This window comes from Amblyomma mixtum, chromosome 4 (assembly GCF_055824585.1).
Source record: "Amblyomma mixtum isolate Tamu chromosome 4, ASM5582458v1, whole genome shotgun sequence".
NCBI classification, from domain to species: Eukaryota; Metazoa; Arthropoda; class Arachnida; order Ixodida; family Ixodidae; genus Amblyomma; species Amblyomma mixtum.
The window spans coordinates 127673375-127679186 of NC_143015.1; the positions used below are offsets into that span (position 1 = coordinate 127673375).

General features: G+C 44.3%; 1 long non-coding RNA gene across 1 annotated transcript; it reads left to right on the forward strand.

Moving 5' to 3' along the window:
* Positions 1–332: 332 nt before the first annotated feature.
* LOC149348181 (uncharacterized) lies at positions 333–5444 on the forward strand. The gene is made up of 3 exons (XR_016292232.1): positions 333–477; positions 3964–3989; positions 5298–5444. It is a non-coding gene; the product is annotated as an uncharacterized LOC149348181 (long non-coding RNA).
* Positions 5445–5812: the final 368 nt, after the last annotated feature.

The window sequence follows — 5812 nt, forward strand, 5'->3', positions numbered from 1 at the left end:
ACTTATGATTAACAGTTCGTGCGGACAATATCCGGCCACAAACTTGAGTCTACAACTTCTGTACACGCCACTCATGAGAAAAGAAAGGCTTAAGCCTTAATTCAGAGGATAGCAAGAACTTTGCGAAAGTTTCGAGGGAAAGCCCTTGAATACATTCGTCTTAAACTCGCCCATGACCCTTGCACTGGTTGGTCCGTTGCTATCCTGGTGAATTGAATTTGCTTTGCAGTGTTCTGCGAGTGTCCTTTCCTTCGCGTTCATAACAATGACGTCCGCTCATGCTTGTTTTTCGTCACGGTCCAGAGTGCTGGAACCCTAATCAAAGAAAGGAAAAGTGCATTGGCTGGCAGCTGTTCGAAGACACTTGTGAAGGAGTGCCCTTTATACGGTGTAAGCCGAAATATTGCAAATGCCACTGCCTGCCTGGGTTCTTTCGGCGATGGGACTACCAGTGCGTGAAGTCTCAGAGAGAATGCTGTGAGTATGGAATCACCTGTGCCATAGTCTCTAGACATCATAAGCGTTTCATTAATTTTGAACCTGTGTAAAAGTTATAAGGTGCTCTGAGGAGTTCAAAAGTTCAAAACTGCGCTAGATAAGAATATCACCGATTAGAAAATGTCATGTACTACACCCTTTCGCCACATTCAGCTGTTATAGACAGAGGCCTCGAGATAGTCGTACGCATAAAACGGCGTTCGCTATGGCAATTCACATGGCCGCTGGATTACATGACGGATTCATGCATCATGTCTTGCAGTAATAATCATGTTACCGCTTATTTATCAAGGAGTCATCTGGCACCAAACGGCGGAAGTCCGATTGGATGAGTGATATCCGTGCACATTTAAGACTCCGAAGCCTTGCCCCATGGCTCCAATTTCCTTTATCACGGCTCCTTTCAGTCCTTTCTCATCCGCTCCCGCTAGGTATGAATATGTGACCGCCGAAATTGAGACGGCTATGCGCATTCTGTTCTCCAAAAAACATTTTCATTGTTTTATTGCTAAAGCATTTAGGCTGTTGTAATGCATTTTACTGCTTCTCTGCAACAAAATTCCATGATTTGTCAATTCCGTAATGACGTTGTCACGGCTAGTGTGAGCCCGATCACGGCCGGTCTCGAAGCGTGCGCTCGCAGGGAGAAAGCACTGGTTTGGAAGGAAATGGCCCTCAAGCTGAAATATTGTTTGTACGACTGTGATCGTCGCCCTTTGTCATATGCATCGAGTAATCGGTCCATGCCGTGACCTTTGGAATGGAAATGGTTCTGGGAACCTTCAAACGATCAGGGCGTTGTGAAGAGAGTCAAATTCTGTGGTTGTGGGAAAAGTCTAGCGCACATTAAAAAGCCTTCAGGACGCAACCAGACGCGCGTCCTCACCATCCGGCGAAGGTAAGAATTGCTTTTGAGGAATATAATAGTGCTGTAACTACTTTCTTAATTCTCGTTGGGCACATCTGCATCAAGGGCAGGGACAAAGTAGGGAGTCAAAGAAAGGGGAGAGTCAGAGGCGTCGTAGTGGAAGGCTCCGGATAATTTTCGCCTCGAACTAACGCCGCAGAGTACAAGGGTGTCTAGATTTTCGCCTTCAACGAAACGCCTCCGATTACGTTTGCAGAGTGCGTAACTTTGCGCATTTTGTGTGACGCCCGGTCTACTTCGCTCTGCAGGTCTGGCGCCCAGTCACAGCAGAATCGACTCGAACATTTTCGAACTTCGCCTTTGCTGATAATTAAGCGCGCTTGCCCTGGCGTAGTGTAGCAGAGCGCATATATGATATTGCGAAACTCCCACCTCGCCACCGCAGCCTTACATTAAGCGAAGGAGCGGGAGATATCACGCCAGACTTCTATACGGCCACCTCCACGTCATCCGGTTCACCGACTGTCACACTCCCCGGTCAATAATTTGTGCCTCTGTTTGCCGCTCTGTTGCATTGGTGCATTTTTGCTCTTAGATGTATCTCTATTGCAATCTGTTTCAAGTTGAACCCTGGTCATATCTCGTTATCTGTTTAGTGCAGCTGCTATGTAGCGCATCTGCGCTGCATCTACGTTGCTCTGTGAACCTTTGACGTGAAACAATTGTCGGGCATGCTACACGCAAAAGCTTCGCATCAAATAGCCACGCCCCTATCTCACTAAGTGTTTGTGTTCTGGCTGAGCTTGCCGCATTCATGCGGACGCAGTTCACCACACTGATACAGCTCACTTAAGGCGTTCATTGAAAAAATGATCGACATGCCGCAAAGACCCACCCCTCATGTAATACACCAAGAGGGGTATTTGAGGTATCAATAAATAAATTAACTAAATAATGCAATCCGGGACATCGGTCAGACCGACATAACTGCCTGCCTGCGCACGTTTTAAGGGGGTCGGGAACGTTGTAAGAGGGTCGGGTACACAAAACATTTGTGTGTATGGGGCAGTGGTATGATACGTGCGGTTAACGGGCCGAAGCTACCCTTGGGTTACGAGCCACGCTGTAATGCAGGGCTCCTGGTTGGTTTCAAGAAGCTGGGGCTTTTACGTAAAAGCGCACTAATATCGCATTGTGACTCAAGGCACTTCGCAAAGCATCTCCACCAAAATACGGGTGCAGTAGCAGGGAATTGATTGCACGGCCCTGGTCATGGGCAACCCAGGGCTATGGCCATTGAGCAACCGTGGCATGTTAGAATTGCAAACGTGGATGTCCTGATCGAGAGCATAGTTAACATGCGAGCTTAATTTTATCGTATGCTCCAAGTAACGGCTCAATATTGTTATCTTTCGAAATCAGTCGTTGCCATATGCTTCTATGGGAGACGTGGTAGCAAAGGAAAGAAATCGCACTTAGGCCTTGGAGTGAGAAGGAATTGGTTTGGTTTGGTTTATGGGGTTTAACGTCCCAAAGCGACTAAGGCTATGAGAGACGCCGTAGTGGAGGGCTCCGGAAATTTCGACCACCTGGGGTTCTTTAACGTGCACTGACATCGCACAGTACACGGGCCTCTAGAATTTCTCCTCCAAAGAAATTCTAGCCGCCGCGGCCGGGATCGAACCCGCGTCTTTTGGGTCAGCAGCCGAGCACCATAACCGCTGAGCCACCGCGGCGGCTGAGAAGGAATTAATGTGCGTTGAAATGGAACATTATGGTAAAGTATGGTGTGGTATGGCATTCATGGAATGGCATTCTATGGAATGGTATAGTAATGGTATGCAGGGGTATTGTACGGTATGGTAGGTACGATATAGTATATGAGGCTAACATCGCGAAGCGACACTTTGGCTAGGAAGCACGCAGTAATGAAGGGACACAGATAAAATTCGGCCATCTGAGATTCTCTACCGGACATTAAGATTGCACACCACAGGAGGAGTTCTTCAGTTTAGTTTAGTTTATTGGGGTTTAACGTCCCAAAGAAACTCAAGCTATGAGGGACGCCGTAGTGAAAGGCTCCGGAAATTTCGACCACCGCGGGTTCTTTAACGTGCACGGACATCGCACAGTACAGGGGCGTCTAGAAATTCGCCTTCATCAAAATTAGGCCGCCGCGGCCGGGATCGAACTCGCGTCTTTTGGGTCAGCAACCGAGCGCCGTAACCACCAAGTCACCGCACCGGGGCAGTAGTTTTTTCAATTTCGCCTCAATCGAAATGCGGACGCTGTGACCGGTATTCAAACCTGCCACTTTGGGATCAGTAGCCCAACGCATAGCCTCCTAGGCGGGGAAATGCGTTGAAATACCCCAATGTGTTTTCAGTGGAGTATGCGAATTTCTTAATGGTTTTGTCTGTAGCCTTTACGTGTGAAAAGAAGATACCTTTAGTGGGAAGGCAATATTATGATATGACACTGCGTGCAAACAGAATTAATTTCTGATTAAATCGATGAAAACGATGTGCAGAGAGAGTTGATTCATTTTTTCGTTTTTTTGCAATCAAACTGATGGCGGTACCAAATATAAATCAAAGATCCGAACACGGCGAGCCCTGAACACGTGAGCATTTCATTCTGTGCATTTCTGCTAAAGTTGTTCTCTGACGAATATCTCACTTTTTTTTTAAGTTCATGCCTTAAAATTTTGTGGAGCTTTTTTCTGTATTTAAAATTTTTTGTTCAGATGTTCATATTTGTTAAAACTCACGTTTTTATGGTGCGTATCCATAAATTCACTAATGCTTGTGTGGGTTCATGTAATCTTCGGATTATTAAGGCCTCCTTTTATACTTGTTAATCTATCCTTAGCTAAGCGGGAAAATTTCTCCAAATCTCATTTTGAGTGATTGCTGGTCTAGAAATTTCTAAATGTGCTTTGCGCAAATACTCCGTTTTGCGGTCAAATGCTGGGGAATATCATTTGGCTTGTTCTGGGATTCAGCTAAAAGATTGTGTAAGAACAGCTATATTTTTTTTATCAGAAATGTCTCAAGCACTTCACCTTACTTCAATTTCATCAGTTAGTACAGTAGTAGATTTTGAAACATTTCCTTGAATGCGTTACTTCTTCAGGATTGCTTGCTTCCTGAGGCCTGGTGGCAGTTCATTTTTGAAAGGAGCTGCAGGGCGTGACCTATATCAGAGCGCCGGAGTTTGGAACTGTGCAAATTATTATCTCGCTAACAGAGCAAACTCAGTCAATAAAATCGTTGGATATATTGTTCTCAACTTCCAATCTTGCGTCACTACTACCACCTACAGACCAACTCTGTAAAAAAGATGATTTCTTTGGCGAGGGAGCTCTTAACGTAAATTATATAACTAGCTAAATTTTAGCTGATTCCTTGGCATCTTAAAAAGTAAACCATCATTCGTACTGTTAGGCCTAAACCATAATGAAGTGATGAAATTTGAAAAACTCTCCATAAGCCATATATGCCGCTGCCAACCGTTTTGGAATATAGGTTTGCTTTTCCAGCATGGTTGGGGGATTTTGTTTTGCTTATTTAAAGACCTTAAAGCAGACAGTCTCCAATTTTCAGACCGCACACTTGGCATTGTTTTTAAATAAATGTCAGGTAGCGAGTTTTGTTTAGTACTGAGATGTTTGAACATTTTTCAGCGGATATCAATGAAACGTACTGATATATTTACAGTCAGTGTGCTATTCCCATGTCAGATATTGCTGGGTGAAACCAGGCTCTGATTAAAGAGAGAGGGGAAAGAATGTCGTTAATTAAGAACTCGTAGCACCTTATATATTAACAGAGAAGTGCAATAGGGGCTGCGTTTGAAAATTAATTTGTGCTTTGTATTGTCAAAGCAGTGTTTGGTTTCTGAAAAAAAATGAATGGCACTTTCCTTGCAGTGGTTGAAAAATACAGATGACCTTTACATAAAATATATGTCTGGATATCAGAACAAGTGGTACCCATACAAATGCTTCAAATCTAAATATAGAAGCGCAAATGGCAATAACTTCTACCGAAATGTGGAGTTCTTAATGTCACATCAGGTGGGTACCATCTCAGGTTTTTCTCCAGTGTGTAGAGTACTATATAGAAAAAAATGCGAGAAGCTTCAACACTCTAATTAAATTTGAGAACTTAGAATACATTTGAAAAGAGTTGTCTGAGAGCATTTTGCATCGTTTAAGTTCTAATTTCCCTGCCCGCGCAAGTAGTGTCGGACCTCAGAGACTACTTGTGCTGCAGCATCGTTGCAGTCTTCTTTACAACATCAGTAAAGAACATCCTCGAGGCATGGCACCGGTAGTCAAATATATGCTGCGTTTTTGATATCACTGACCTATTTTCACGGTAACATTTTCGCCCTTCATTGCCTGAGAATGCGTAGGAATTCAAAGAAAAGCTAAAGAATGAC